A 17,251-nucleotide genomic window follows, 5' to 3' on the forward strand; every position below is an offset into this window, starting at 1 on the left:
ACACCCATATTCATTGCAGCACTGTTCACAGTAGCAAAAAGATGGAAACAACCTAGATGCCCATCAACAGATGAATAGAAAAACTACGGTACATATAAACAATGGAGTATTATGCAACGATAAAGAACAATGATGAATCTGTGAAGCATCTCATAACATGGATGAAACTGGAGGACATTATGCTGAGTGAAATAAGTCAATCACATAAAGACCTCTACTGTAAAAACTCGTAAAAGTTTACACACAAAAAGAAACAATCTTTGTTGGTTACGAGGGATGGGAGGGGTGTGGGGGGAACTAAACAGACAATAGATAAGTGGTAACTTTGGTGAAGGGTAAGACAGTACACAGTACTGGAGAAGCCAGCACAACTTGTGCAAGGAAAGGTCATGGAAGCTCCATAGACACATCCAAACTCCCTGAGGGACTCAGTTGCTGGGCCGGAGGGCTGGGGGGACCATGTTCTTGGGGAACATCTAGCTCAATTGGCATAATACAGTGTATAAAGACAATATTCTACATTCTACCTTGGTGAGTAGCGTCTGGGGTCTTAAAAGCCTGTGAGCGGCCATCTAAGATACTCCACTGGTCTCACCCCGTCCGGAGCAAGGGAGAATGAAGAGAACAGGATACAAGGAAAAGGTTGGTCCAAAGGACTAATGGACCACAGCTACCACGGCCTCCACCAGACTGAGTCCAGTACAGCTAGATGGTCCCCGGCTACCATCACTGACTGCTCTGATTGGGATCACAATAAAGGGTCCTGGAAAGAGCTGGAAAAGGATGTAGAACAAAATTCTAAATCACAAAAAAAAAAAGACCAGATTTACTGGCCTGACAGACTGGAGAAACCCCGAGAGTATGGCCGCCAGACACCCTTTTAGCTCAGTGGTGAAGTCACTCCCAAAGTTCACCGTTCAGCCCGGGATTGGACAACCTCATAAAACAAAACGGGACTAATGAGGCACAGCAGTCCAGGGACAAGGACTAGTAGGCCGGAGGGGACAAGGGATAGGGTGATAGGGAACCCAAGGTTGAGAAGGGACAGCGTTGACATGTCGTGGTGTTGTTAACCATTGACACAGGGCGATATGGGTACTGTTTAATGAGAAACTATTTGTTCTACAAATCTTCATCTAAGGTACAAAAAAAAAAAAAGAATTATCTATGTGAGATCAAATTGACAACAGCAACTCAAAAGGTTTGATAGGAAGCCTAGGGGGCAGTGAGTTGAAGACAATGTTGATGGAATAATTGGGAAAAGGACAGTGAGAATAGCAAAACAACTGGAAGAATGTAATCCATGTCACTGAACTGTACATGTAGAAATTTTTTTTTTGGTGAAAATATACATAGCAAAAGTTGCACCATTTCAAAAATTTCAAACTGAAAAAGCAATACATGTACAGAGCAAAAAATTCAAACAATGCAGGTAAGTGTATGATGAAAAATCCTCCTGAAGCCCTCACTACCAAATAGATTTTTGCATATCTTGCCAGATGTGCATGCATACACTTGCATGCCCCTTGCTTTTTCACTGGAAAGACATTTGTCCCCATGCAACTCTCATGGTTATTAGCCATGTCCCCTCAGTGGACCCTGAGGGTATTTCTAATTTTCCAATTTTGAATTTTTTGAAAAATTTTGAAACTTTTGCAATGGTGGCATTTAACTCTATACCTCTGGAACTTTGTCCACCTGACAGGTGACAAAGCCATCTAGGTTTTAATTTGCATTTCTTTTTTTTTTTAAATTATTTATTTTGCAGATTTTTAGGCAGTTTTAATAGACAACTTTAAAGTTGGGCAATACGTCATCATGGAATGAATTAGTCCTCTGATTAAGATTTTCAGGGTGCTATATATACAATTTTATCAGCAACTTCAAACAAAATGTTTTTGATTGGTTGATGATTATGTTGGAATACATAAATCTCATAGGGGGGCAGTATTGTTGCTGTTGAGAATATACACAGCAAAACATACACCAATTCAACAGTTTCTGCCTGTACCATTTAGTGACTGATTACTTTCTTCAAGTTGTACAACCATTCTCATCCTCCTTTTCTGAGATGTTCCTCCCCCATTAACATAAATTCACTGCCTTCTAAGGTTTCTATCTAATCTTTCTGAGTTGCTCTCATCAGTTTGATCCTGTATGGATAGTTCTTAAAAGAGCATAATGCTGAAGGCAGACATTTTTTACTAATTAAGCTAAACTATTGTTTGGTTTTAAGAAGACTTCAGGAAATATTTTTGGTTTAGTGTTTAAAGATTATCTCAGGGCAATAGTTTTAGGGGTTCATCCAACCTTCATGGCTCCAGGAAGTCTAGAGTTCATGAGAATTTGAAATTCTGTTCTTCATTTTCCCCCTTTTGATCAGGACTCTTCCATAGAATCTTCGATCAAAATGTTCAGTAATGGTAGCTGGGCACCATCCAGTTCTTCTGGGCTATGGCAAAGGAGGCAGTTGTTTATGGAGGCTAATTTGCATTTCTTAATTACAAATGAGATTGTCTTTTTAGAAGTTAGATATCCATTTGCTTCTCTCTATTAATATCTTTCTGTTGGGCTGTTACAGTTTTTAAATAACTTCTGAGAACAGTTGAAAATGTTTTCCTCCAGTTAATTATCTTTTGCCTTTATCATATATTTTTCTTACAGTCAATTTTGATTTTTGCTTACTGAAATACTTTGGGGTTTTGTGTCTTTCATAGAAAGGTATTCTGCATCTGAAGGTCAAAGGCATTAAATAAGTTTTGTGTTCTAGTACTTTTTACAAAATTTGATTTATTAAATTAAAAAGTTTTTAAAATATAAGCCTACTTTGAGAATAATTCTCCAGCAGAAATGGAGGAAGGTTGAGCTGGTTGCAAGATATCTTAATAAAAACTCATAAAAAGTGTTCACACACACACAGAGACACACAGAGACACATACACACACACACACAGACACACACACCCTGGGCAACTTGAGACTTGGCAAGTGTTCCCTGCATCCGAGGTCCTGTGTCCCCACAGCACGCCAGCTGCTGATCGCGGAGGGAGACCACTGGGCCCTCCCTCGCTGACTGCCGGTCTGCCACTCCACCTCACTGGCCTCTCCTCCCAGAGCCAGCTTCTCTCTGTGCCTGGGCTGCCAACCTCCAACTGCAGGAGGGTGCTGCCATCACAGTTGGCGAGTCTCCACCCTCAGCGCTTCTGGGCCACTCTACACCACACCCTGTTCTCAACGCCGTTTATCTCCAGGTGGGCTGGCCTGGAAGCCTGGCCTCCACATCCTGCCAGAAGACCATGAACCCTCCCCACTGGATGAGTTCCCCAGGGCCCCACTCCTTTAGCTGCTGTGCGATTGACCTCAGGGTCCCCGTTTCCTTGTCATTCTTGCCTTCCTCCCAGAAGCCCTGCTCCCCAATTTCTGTCTACATTCCATTGGCCAGATGTTTGTCATATGGCCATTAGTATCTGCAAGGGAGCTGTTTCCCTAAGGTGCTGGAGAGGAAAACTTGTTTCCCATGGTGCCCAGGAGGTCAGGGGCTAAGAGAATGAGACACATGCAGCCAGCTGCCTACCATTTTTCCTCCCTAACAGGTGTGCCAGGCTGAAAAGCTGCATTTCTCAGTCTCCCTTGCCTTTCCTTGTCATTGCGTCTTCAGCTGATCCCATTGGGTAGGAGGCATTAGACTGGATACTTTTTCCACCCTAGCCCAGGAATCCTTTCCCAGGGAATCACTGTTGCTGGGAGATCCCCATCAGTGTGGCCCAGGGGGCAGCCAGGGGGCCAGAAGAGGGGGTGGGAGCTGCCAGCAAGCCCAAGGAGTGAGTGTTCTGATGGGCAGAGTCAGGGTCCTCTCAGGCCAGGATGGGGTGTGTGTGGTCCTAGAGTGACTATAGAATGATGGGGGAAAGCAGGGCCAGCTGAGTTGGCTGGTGAGCAGTTGTGCCCTTCCCTTTGCCCTTTCCTCTTGCCTGGAATCAGATGTGATGGCTGCAGCTGCAGCAGCCATTTTATGACCATGTGGCAACCTTGAGGTCATCATCCCTGAGGCTAAAGATGGTGGAGCAGAAAGACTTGGGACCTGGTCAGCTGGATGAATGACATCCTGGAGCTGCCATTCCAGTCCTAGGCTATCACGTTTCCCGTTACTGGAGGGATTTACAAACCTACTTGGTTTATATTCCTGTTATTTCAGGTCTCAGTAACCCAGTTCCTAAGCAAAACAGGAAGCATTTTCTCTCTGCCCTTAGAACTGGAGACTAGGTCTGGGGGCAGTTGGGGGCAGAAGGGAGATGATTTGCCTCTTATCAATTTGGACTTCAGCCTCCCGCTCAAGGATTACCTTTGCCTTTGTTTGCCTGTTTTTCCAATTTGTAAAGAACTGTGGTTCATGGACTCCAGGCCGCTCTCTGGAGAGACACAAGGTAAGGTCACAGCAGTGACTCCACCAGGCCCCTGAGAGCAGTGAGCACAGTGTTCAGTAGCAGAGAGACTACAGACACACCAGAGTTCTAACCCCAGGTGTGTCATCTGTCCCTGCCTGTTGAGTGGGCATGGGCAAGTCACATGGCTCTCTGCAGTAAAGCCACATCTGAGGCGATTGTACCAGCCTTGCTGGGAAGTTGTGAGGAAGTGTCCAGCACACGTGCCTGGCACACAGGTATTTGTGTACCTCTCCTTTCACATTCTTCAGTCTGTCCCCTGAGAGTAGTGTGGGAGCACGTTACAGAGCTCAGCAGGGCTGGGACCCTAGGCCCTTAATCCCACCTGGCCAGTGCCCCAGCTGCTGAGCTTGGATGGGGGCCCAGAGACCACACCACAGTGCAGGGTGCACCCATCCCAATTCCACTCTGTGCTTCCTGGCTTTTCTGGCCAACCTCAGTAAATAGAGGTGGGCTGGCCTGGAAGCCTGGCCTCCATATCCTGCCAGAAGACCATGCGTACACATCAAATGTGCAGGATAGTTACCTTGTCTAGGTGAAAATCCTCGAAGCGATAAAGAGCTTATTTAAAGAAATGTCGCATCACAGAGGGCAATCAGATGTGCAACATGACATACTGGGTCAAAAGTGATTCAGAAGAGTTGAATTCATCAGGCAAATAAGTTTAAGAATGCTTTAACCAGTTGATTCCACTTATATTTTTAATGTATGCACATAAGTGGTATATGATAGAAACCTATGTCTAAATACATCTATCAGAGCTGTTTCAAGAGGCTCAGTTTAAACCAAAATAAAAAAAAAAAAACAAACAAACGGGTTGAAAGTGAAAGAATGGAAAAAAATATTCCATGCAAACAGTACCCCAAAAAAGAGCTGGGTAGCTATATTAATACCAGACAAAATAGACTTCCAATCATAAAAACTGTTACAAGAGACAAAGAAGAATATTATATAATGATAAAAGGATCAATTCATCAAGAAAATATCAGAATTATAGACATATATGCACCTAACAACAGAGCCCCAAAATAATGAAGCAAACATTGACAGAAATGAAGGGAGGAATAGACAATTCTACAATAATAATTGGAGACTTTAACACATCACTTCCGATAATGGATAGAACATCTAGACAGAAGGTCAGTAAAAAAAAATAGAGGACTTGAACAACACTATAAACCAACTAGATCTAACAAACACATGTAGAATACTCCACTCAACAACGGCAGAATACATATTTTTCTCCAGTGCACACGGATCATTCTCTAGGATAGACCATATGTTACAATTCTCAATACATGTTAAAAGACTGAAATGATACTAAGTATCTTCTCTGACCACAATGGAATCCTGCTAGAAATGAGTAACAGAAGGGAAACTGGAAAATTCACAAATATGTGGAAATTAAACAACACACTATTTAATAACCAATGAGTAGAAGAAGGGATCACAAGGGAAACTAGAAAATACTTAGAGACAAATGAAAATGGGATGCAGTAAAGGCAGTGCTCAGAGGAAAAGTTATTGCTGTAAATGCCTATATTAAAATAAAAGAAAGATCTCAAGTGAAACTAGAAAAATAAGATCAAATTAAGGCCAAAGCTACTGGAAAAAAGGAAATGATAAAGAATTGAGTGGCGACAAATACAGAACAGAAAAACAACAGAGAGAATCAATGAAACCAGAAGTTGGTTCTTTGAAAAAATCAATAAAGTCGACAAACCTTTAGCTATACTGACAAAGAAAAAAAAAGAAAATGCAAATAACTAAAATCAGAAATGAGTATGAGAACATTACTACTGATTATACAGAAATAAAAAGGATTATAAGAGAATACTATGAACAATTGCACAGCAACAAAAAATAGATAATCTAGATGAAATAGACAAATTCTTAGAAGCACACAAATTACCTATAATGACTCAAGAAGAAATAGAAAATCTTAAGACCCATAACAAGAAAAGAAATTGAATCAGTAATCAAAAAGCCCACAAAGAAATGTCCAAAATCAGAGCTACCAAACATTTAAAAACAAACTAACACCAGTCCTTCTCAAGCTCTTTAAAAAAAGTAGAAGCAGAGGGAACACTTCCTAACTCATTCTGTGGGACTAGCATTACACTGATACCAAGGCCAGATAAAGATATCATAAGAAAAGAAAACTATAGACTAAGGTCCCTTATGAGTATAGTTGCAAACACCCTCAATAAAATACTAGCGAACTGAATCCAACACCATATTAAAAGGATTATATACCACGACCGTGTGGAATCTATCCCAGGATACAAGGGTGGTTCAACATAAAGTCAATTGATATAATATACCACATTAATAAAGGGGGGGGACTTGATCGTCTCAATCTATGCAGAAAAGGCATTTGACAAAATCCAATACCCTTTTATGATAAAAATGCTCAGCAAACTAGAAAGTGAAGGGAAATTCTTCAACATGATAAAAGACATTTATGAAAAACCCATAGCTAACATCATACTCAATGGTGATAGACTGAAAACTTTCCCCATAAGATCAGGATCAAGACAAGGATGCCAGCTTTCACCACTGCTATTCAACAATCTGGAATTTCTAGCCAGAGAAATGAGGCAAAAGAAAAAGAAAAAGAAAAGAACTAAAAGGAATCTACATCAAAAAGAAAAACTGTCTTTCTGTTTGCAGATGACATGATCCTATACAAAGAAAGTCCCAAAGAAAGTTACTAGAGCTTATAAATGAATTCAGGAAAGTTTCAGAATACAAAGTTACACAAAAATCAGTCGTGTTTCTATACAAAAACAACGAACAAACTGAAAAGGAAATTAAGAAAACAATCCCATCTGCAACAGCATCTAAAAGAATGAAATACCTAAGAACATATTTAACCAAGGAGGTGAAAGACTCGTACACTGAAAACTGTAAAACACTGCTGATAGAAATGAAAAGAGACTTAAATGAGTCCTTTGTTCGTGGATTGCAAGGCTTAATATTGTTAAAATATTAGTATTACCCAAAGAGACCTCCAGATGAAACACAATTCCTATCAAAATTCTTTTTGCAGAAATGGAAAAGCAGGTCCTCAAATTCATATGGAATTACTAGGATCCTAAAATAGCCAAAACCATCTATAAAAAGAGGAGCAAAGTAAGAGGAGTCAAACTTCCTGATTTCAAAATTTACTACAAAGGTATAGTAATCAAATCAGTGTGGTACTAGTATAAGGATAGACATATAGTTCAATAGAATACAATTGAGAGTCCAGAATTAAATCCATACATCTATGGCCAATTGATTTTTGAGAAGGGCACCGAGACTATTTAATGGGAGAAAGAAAGTTGTTGTTAGGTGCTGTCGAGTTGATTCTGACTCATAGCGACCCCATGTACAACAGAACGAAACACTGCCTGGTCCTGTGCCATCCTCATTATTTGTTATGCTTGAGCCCATTGAGCCTATTGTTGCAGCCACTGTGTCAGTCCATCTCGTTGAGGGTCTTCCTCTCTTTCGCTGACCCTCTACTTTACCAAGCATGATGTCCTTCTCCAGGGACTGATCCCTCCTGATAACATGACTGAAGTATGTGAGATGTAGTCTTGCCATCCTTGCTTCTAAGAAGCACTTCTAAGGTTGTACTTCTTCCAAGACAGATCTGTTCGTTCTTTTGGCAGTCCATGGTATGTATATTCAATATTCTTTGCCATCACCACAATTCAAAGGTGTCAATTCTTCTTTGGTTTTTAGGATGATGGAGTAAAACATGACAGGTCATCGTGCGAGAGTGAGCCCCTCAGATGGGTCCCTGCCTCAGCCCCTGACCCTGGCCCTCTCTTTGCTCCTTAGTCTCTCAGCATATCTCTCCTTTGGACCCGAACTCAGGCTTCAGACACGTAGAGACCAGCCCAGGCCAGATGAGAGGATGGTGGTAACAATAGCAATAACAGAAACAGGAATAACAGTATCAACATGGCTACCATTTACAGAGCGCTTAATATGCACCATGCACCTTGCAGAGTCCTTGAGTTGCGTTTTCTCATTAATCTCACATAGCTCTAGGGAATAGGATGAAGAAACTGAGGCTCAGAGTGGTGATGTGACTCAGCCAGATAACATAGCCAAGGAACAATGGGGCCTGAAAGTATGCCTGCCTTTAGCCACAACCGAACAATTGGCCAGGTAACCCATGCAGACACCTGGATCAGACTTGGAGCTCAGCATCTCCAATCTCTCCTTTCCTGTGACTCAGTCTTCCTGGTCCCTCCTTCTGTCCCCAGCTGACCCCAGGATGCCAGGCTCAGCAGTCCAGCTGGTGTGAGCCCCTTGCCCATGCACTCAAGCCCAGGCGACGTCACCTGGCCAACTGCCCAGGTCTGTTCGGTCATCCGTGCCTGCAGGCCTGCACTCCTCACAAAGGCATAAACTCTTCGGTCTAGCGGGACCCTCAGCTCTAGGGGCTCCTGTCTACATGCTGTCTCCCAGGGAATCTATCACCCAAGCTGGGGATCCTCCACCTCCACAGGGGTCAACCTGTCCTTTGTACATGAAGGCATCAATGTGTTCTATAAATACTTCAATTATCTTGGGATAGCACAATTATCTCCCATTGTTTTCTGTGTGTGTTACAAGAGTTAAATTTGTTATCTGTAAACATTTCAAAGTTGCAGTGTTTTTGTTTTTTTTTTTTTTTGTAACTCTGTTTCAACCTTTCTTCATTTTTCAATTTACCGTGGAGAAAAGAGTGGGTTAGAGAGAGTGAGAGAGAGAGAGAACAAGAGTTTTCGTTAACACAAGTTTTGAAACAAGCTAAATGACCATTTATAGCGGACTGGTTAAATAAATTATGATCCATTCAGACTAAGGGATTCCTGTTCTGCTCAAAAACACAAAACCAAAAACCAAACCAAACCCATTGCCGTTGAGTCGATTCCGACTCATAGTGACCCTATAGGACAGAGAAGAACTGCCCCATAGAGTTTCCAAGGAGCGCCTGGTGGATTCTGTAAGGAAATTCCTTATGTATTGATAAGCAACAATCTCCACAATGTATAGGTTAAATGAAAAAAGTGAGGTGCAGAACAGCGTTTTTATTGTGTGGTCGTTTGTGACGCAAAAAGAAAAAACTATCTGTGTATCTTTGCTTGTATGTGTGCAGAGCACTTGGAGGGACAGCAGGAGGTGATGCTAGCTGCCTCAAGGAGGGGACACTGGGTGTCTGGGTTCAGGGCGGTAGGGCTTTTTGTAAGAGTGGGAGGGTTGGAATACTATTTGGAATTTTGAACCACAGGAATACTTTACCTATTCAAAAACAAATTAAAGTTTAATAAATGAAGGGAATTAAGAACTCCCAGAAGGACAGGTGGGTGGTAGTGCCCATTCTGCCCACCCAGCTGCTCAGCAGAAGGTCGGATGGTTCACACAACTAGGGCCTGGTGCCAGCTGACTGCCTGTCTGCCTGCAGGGCACACATGGCTGGAGGAAGCTGAGAGGCAGCCTTCACTGGCACCTTCCTCAGAGCCTTTCAAGGAAACTGGGCAACTCTGCCTTGTGGTCTGACTTTAGAACCAACCTAACTCTCCTGTCTAAACCGTCCCAGGCCCCAAGGCAGGCTTTCACCTTTAAGCGAGCTGCCCCCTCCTGCGGGCCCAGCCCAGCCAGAACTTACTCTCACGGTTCATGTTCTTGGGGGCCACGGTGCCCAGCATCTTGGACATTCTGGCTGAGGACCAACGGTTTGCGGCAAAGCTTGACCTCGGCTAAAGGAGACGTGGACCTGGGGAGTGACAGGATGCTTGAGCAGGGTGGGCCTGCGCCAGCCAGCCCCAGGGTGACTGATTACAGGGGCATTTCCTGAGGGCTCACTGTGTGGGGATGGCCTCTCCCACCTCCACTCCGGCCACACTCCCTTCTTGGATTTTGCTCTGGCTGTCCAATCTATCTGTTTCTAGAACCCTTCAACCCTGGTCTGCCTCAGGGCCTTTGTATTTGGGGTATCCTCTGCCAAAAATATCTCCCACCCCCAGTTGGCTGCAGGGCTTCAGAGAGGCCTCCCTGCCCCCCATCCCATGCAGAGCGGTTTCTTTCTCCCCACCCCCGTGTGATCCCATTTTACTGTCTTCTTTGCAGTCACCACTATCTGACTGATCACTTTAAAACACCAGTTTATTGATATTTCCCCGTAGAATGTGAGCTCCTGGAGACTGGCGTCTTTTCTGATTTGTAGTGGCTGCGCCCATCAAAGCGCCTATCAAAGCACCTGGCCAGTACTTAGTGCTCCGCAGCTGTTCATTGAATTGATTTCTGTTTTGCAGAAGCAGGAGCCAAGTAGCGATTCAGAGAGGTGCAGCAACAGCTAGAAGTCACAGAGCCGGAAGGGCGGGAGCCAGGACTCCAGACCAAGGCTTCCTGACTCTAAACTTGCTCCCTTCCGGTCGCATTGCTTCCCATGCACCAGAGAGCCTCGGGTTAGCCAGGCCACTGCCCCACATCCCTAGCTTGCCCAGCACCCGCCTTTGGGCCATTTAACTCTGGACCGAGGGACAGAGGGAGGGCTAGATGGGTAGTAGAGCATAAAGAAGCGGGGGGGCGCCTTGCAAAGGGGGCCCGCGAGGGGCGCCGGGAGGGGCCCAAATCGGCCCCACGCGCACCGCTGCCCCTTGCACCCACCTGCCGCGCGCACCCACCTGCCGCGCGCACCCACCTACCGCGCGCGCCCCAACAAGCTCCAAAACCTCGGCGCCACCGTTCCTTGCTCTACGTGCCCGGGCCCTTGGTTTACGTAGCCATGGCAACCACTGTCCCCTGCTGGGGTCATGACGTCACAAAGGCCCGGCTACGTAGGGGAGGGGTGTTCACGGCGCCAAGCCGGCTTGGGGAGAGGGAGAAAAGTCCTGCCGCCCCAACTCGGGAGGAGCCCTGGTGGCGCAGCGGTTAAGCGTGCAGCTGCTAACCAAAAGGTCGGCGGTGCACCAGCCGCTTCACGGGAGAAAGATATCTCTCTCCTATAAGGTCACTGTAGCTAGGAATCTTGGGGATTTTTTTGCCTCAATTCGGGGACTCTTGGCCCAAGGACGCCAGCCGGACAGCAGGGGGCCTGGTGATCGAAGTATGCTTCCTTGGCATTCGCTATTCCGCACTCGCTCATAACTCTTTTCATTCCTTGATTCATTTATTCCCCGAGGGCGGGGCGCTCCGGATGCACGCGGAGCCCCTCCTTGTGGAGTGGACCTCGTTTCTAGGGAGGCGGTTCTCAAAGTGTGGCCCCAGGACCGCAGCAGCAGAAATGCTGAGAAAAGCACAGTCTCAGTCCCCACCCCAGAATCAGAAACTCTGGGAGTGGGGCGTGGGGTCTGCACTGTAACAGGCCCTTCTGGCGATTCACTCTCCAGTTTGAGAACCACCGCTCTAGAGGGTGAAGGAGACATTTAGTGAAGACACAGAGTGACAATACAAAGAGGTGAGGAGAGGAGGTGACAAAGAGCAGGGTCGAGTTTAGAGCCCAGGCTCCCTAGCTGTTGTGGTCAGGCGCACCAGGGTCTGCCCTCTGGACCCCTAGCTCAGTGCCTCTGTCCAAGGAGACCCTTCCTAGGGTTCTAACTGAGGCCACCAGATTTCCCACCCTGTGTAGTGATTTATAAACGAAGGATACTTGGAAAAGGGGACACATTCCGGCCCTACAAGCCTGTCTTTCAGGGCCCACTAGGGGTCTCTGGGGGACTCTGGAGCAGTCTGCAGGGCAGTAATGCGGTCTCAGTGAGAACCCCGCGGCTCCTGGCTCTCCTCAAGGCAGGTATCAGAGGTGGAGAGACCAGTTCCTAGGTAGCAACTGCTGTGGAGATGGGCATGGGAGCATGGAGGGCGGCACCAGCGTGGACAGCTTTCCAACCAGTAGCACCCGCAGTGGGCTTCATACAAGGGAGAAAGAAACTTACTGTTAAGCCACATATGTAATTTGTATATGTGTGTGTGTTACAGCAGCTATGAATAAATACACTGAACAGACAAGTAACTCCCCATCACTCTTGGGATAAAGGTCAGGTTCTTCACATTGTCATTCAAAGTCCTAAATGGTCTAGCCACAGCCTATCTCTGGTGGCTGAGTAAGTTCAGCCAATGGGAAGCACCAGTGGAAGATTGGAGGGCGAGACAATGGAGAGGCCAGGGTATTTATCCCACAACTTCCTTGCTGTGACATCTCCAGCTGTGACTGTGGCTCCTCTGGCTCCTAGACTTTGGCAACACCACCTCCCATCTCAGCCAGAAGCTCTGCTCTTGCTAATTTCTGATGGCCTCACCATTCCCGTTTTGGCATCTAGTTATCTCTGTCGATTTTATAGCTAATTCCCGTGTCAAATCCCCTCTCTTTGTCATTCCTAGAGGATTGAAGTTGTCAAGGATTTTATTTTACTTGGATCCACACTCAACACCCATGGAAGCAGCAGTCAAGAAATCAAACAACACATTGCATTGGGCAAATCTGTGGCAAAAGACCTCTTTAAAGTGTTAAAAAGCAAAGATTTTACTTTAAGGACTAAGATGCGCCTGACCAAAGCCATGGTGTTTTCAATCGCCTCATATGCATGTGAAAGCTGGACAGTGAATAAGGAAGCCTGAAGAAGAATTGACAAATTGACTTGACATCTTTGAGTTATGATGTTGGTGAAGAATGAACAAATCTGTCTTGGAAGAGGTACAGCCAGAATGCTCCTTAGAAGCGAGGATGGTGAGACTTTGTCTCACATACTTTGGACATGTTATCAGGAGGGATCAGTCCCCGGAGAAGGACATCATACTTGGTGCTACAACAATGAGCTCAAGCATAACAACAATCATGAGTATGGCACAGGACCAGGCAGTGTTTTGTTCTGTTATACATAGGGTCACTGTGAGTCGGAACCAACTTGATGGTACCTAACAACAACAACGACAGATGGTTTCTATTTCTGTCTTGGCATCTGCTTCCCGAGGATCTGTCCTGACACACAGAGTGAGTGTGGAGACAGGGCTGAGGTCTGTTCTAGAAGTGCTGAGTCTGAGGTGCCCATGGGACATGCTCACGAGCAGATGGCCAGGTGCAGGTGTGGGTCTGAAGACCCAGGGAGAGAGAGGTATGGGCCAGGGAGAGAGATCTGGCTTCTCTGTCTCAGGAGTGAGGTTGATGTGAAGAGAGTGCCCTGGGGAGAGCTTGAAAGAAGAAGAGAGGAGAGCCTAAGGAGGAAGAGGGGCCTCAAAGGAGACAGGGAAAGAAGTAAAAAATAAGAAGGAAGAAACCAAGGAAAATTTTTCTTTAGAAGTCAAAGGAATGGAGATTTTAAAGAAGAAAGGTGGGTTGCTGAGACCATTCAATGGGGAAAGAATAGTCTCTTCAACAAATGGTGGTGGGACAACTGGATTTCCATATGCAAAAGAATGAAGTTGGACCCTGTCATGGATTGAATTGTGTCCCCCAGAAATATGTGTATCAATTTGGCCAGGCCATGATTCCCAGTATTGTGTGACTGTCCACCATTTTGTCATCTGACGTGTTGTAAATCCTATCTCTATGATGTTAATGAGATGGCATTAATGGAAGTTATGTTAATAAGGCAGGACTCACTCAATCTATAAGATTAGATTGTGTCTTAAGTCAATCTCTTTTGAGATATAAAAGAGAGAAGCAAGCAGAGAGACATGGAGACCCCATACTACAAAGAAAGCAGCGCCGGGAGCAGAGTGCATCCTTTGGACCTGAGGTTCCTGTGTGGAGAATTTCCTAGACCAAGGGAAGATTGATGACAAAGACCTTCCTCCAGAGCTGAGAGAGACGAAAGCCTTCCCCTTGGGCTGGTGCCCCAAATTTGGACATCTAGCCTACTAGACTAAGAGAGAATAAACTTCGCTTTGTTAAAGCCATCCACTTGTGGTATTTCTGTTATAGCAGCACTAGATAACTAAAACATACCCCTACCTCACACTACATGCAAAATTAACTCAAAATGGATCATAGACCTAAATTTAGAGCTATTCTAAACTCTTAGAAGAAAACATAGGAGTAAATCTTTGTGACCTTGAGTTAAGCAATGGTTTCTTAGATATGACAGCAAAAGCACAAGTGACAAAAGAAAAAAATAGATAAACTGGACTTCATCAAAATTAAAAACTTTTGTGCTGCACATGATACCATCAAGAAAGTGAAAAGAATGGAAGAAAATATTTGCAAATCATGTATCTGATAAAGAACTTGTATCTAGAATGTATATTGAACTCTATAACTCAATAATAGAAAAAAATAATGCAATTAAAAAGTGGGCAAAGAATCTGAACAGACAGGCATCAAAGAAGATATACAAATGGCCCATAAGCACATGAAAAGATCCTTGACATCACTAGCCATCAGGGAAATGCAAGCCAAAACCACAAAGAGATAAGACTTCACATCCATTAGGATGGCTATAATATAGATAATAACAAGCGTTGTAGAGGATGTGGAGAAATTAGAGCCCTCATAAATTGCTAGTGAGAATATAAAATGGTGCAACCACTGTGGAAAATAGTCTTGCAGTTCCTCAAATTGTTCTACATAAAATTACCATATGACAAAGTAATTCTACTCCTGAGCATCTACCCAAGAGAAAACTTGTTCATAAATATTCACAACAGCATTACTCATAATATTCAAAAAGTAGAAACAACCTAAATATCCATTGACTGTTGAATGTGTAAACAACATGTGTTATATCCATACAATGGAATATCATTCAGCCATAAAAGAGAATGAAATACTGATACATGCTAAAACATGGATGAACTTTGAAAACGTTATGCTGAGTGAAAGAAACCAGCCACAAAGGACCACATACTGTAAGATTTCATTTTTATAAAATGTTGAGAATAACGAAATCTGTAGAGACAGGATTGGAGGAAGACTCATTAACAACCTGCTATATGCAGATGACACAACATTGCTGACTGAAAGTGAAGAGGACTTAAAGCACTTACTGATGAAGATCAAAGACTACAACCTTCAGTATGGATTACATCTTAGCATAAAGAAAACAAATTCCTCACAACTAGACCAAGAAGCACCATCATGATAAATGGAGAAACTACAGAAGTTGTCAAGGATTTCATTTTACTTGGAGCCACAATCAACATCCATGGAAGCAGCAGTCAAGAAATGAAACAACGTATTTCATCGGGCAAATCTGTTGCAAAAGACCTCTTTAAAGTGTTAAAAAGTGAAGATGTCACCTTGAAGACTAAGGTGTGCCTGACCCAAGCCATGGTGTTTTCAATTGCCTCATATGCATGCAAAAGCTGGGCAACAAATAAGGAAGACTGAAGAAGAACTGATGCCTTTCAATTATGGTGTTGGCAAAGAATATTGAATATACCATGGACTGCCAGAAGAACAAACAAATCTATCTTGGAAGAAGTACAGCCAGAATACGCCTTAGAAACGAGGATGGTAAGACTTTGTCTCAAGTACTTTTAACATATTATCAGAAGGGATCAGTCCCTGGAGAAGAACATCATGCTTGGTAGAGGGTCAGTGAAAAAGAGGAAGACCCTCAATGAGATGGATTGATACAGTGGCTGCAACAATGGGCTCAAACATAGCAATGATTGTGAGGATGGCACAGGACTGGGCAGTGTTTCATTCTGTTGTACACAGGGTTGCTATGAGTCAGAACCAACTCAATGGCACCTAACAACAATAACGTGGAGACAGAAAGTAGATTAGTGTTTGCCTAGGGCTGAAGGTGGCAGGGGTTGGAGGGATATGGGCAGTGACTGCTAATGGATATGGGGTTTTTTCTTTGATGTGGTAAAAATGTTCTAAAGTTAGATTGTGGTGATGGCTGCACAACTCTGAATATACTAAATAAACATTAAATGGGTGAATTGTTGGTATGTGAATTATATCTCAATAAAGATATTAAAAAGAAGAAGAAAAGTGATCCACATTGCCAAATGCTCTCCAGTGGCCAAGTAAGAGAGAGATGGAAAGGTGTTTACTGGATTTGCCAAATAGGAGACCACAAGTAGTCTTGGTAGGGCAATTTCAGGAAATATTGGAAGGGGAGGGGGCGGTATATGAATAGATGATGAGGGAGAGAAGACAGTGCATGTGGATGACCCTTTCAAAGGTCTTGGCCATGGTCCAATCTTGCTCTCTCATGGGTCGGGCTGGTGCTGGCCATCAGAGGGATGGGGGGGAGGGAATAATCAAGTTCTTTTGCAGCTCTGGTGGAGAACAGGCCATCACTGCCCAGATCCAGTGGCAGGGGTGTGTTCAGAAGTAAGATTCGTAAGGCTTGGGGGACCCAGGATTTCTGGGTGGGAAGTCACATCAACATTGGTCTGGGTCAGAAGAGGTGCTCCAGTGCTGGGTCTCTGTGGTCTTGGGGTGGGTTCCCCAGTAGTTAAGGGACTGTGTCAGCCATGAAGAGGGGCTGAGACCTAGACTGGGCTTAAGGTTATAGAGGAAATGAAAGAGAGGGAGGGAGGAGGAGAGAGAAGGGGGAGGGAAGAGAGAGAGAGAGGGAAGAGAATATGAATACAGGAGGAAGAGGGCAAGATGGATGGGCCTTAGTGCTGAGGAGGCTGGGGATAGGGTGTCAATTCAGAAATGGAGAAGAGGGCCATTCCCTCCATTAGAGCTGCAGGGCTCTGTCCCACTGGAAGGTGTGACTGTGCTTCAGGAGCCCAGGAGGACATGGTAGGTCTCAACAATAGCTCCTGACATTATTTAGGTTGCATTTGGCTACAAGAAACAGAAAACTCCACTGGATTTGGAAAAGGATAGAGAGAATGGCTGCAAAACTTGAAGAATGTGATTGATG

This window comes from Trichechus manatus, unplaced genomic scaffold, assembly GCF_000243295.1.
Source record: "Trichechus manatus latirostris isolate Lorelei unplaced genomic scaffold, TriManLat1.0 scaffold00001, whole genome shotgun sequence".
Classification (NCBI taxonomy): domain Eukaryota; kingdom Metazoa; phylum Chordata; class Mammalia; order Sirenia; family Trichechidae; genus Trichechus; species Trichechus manatus.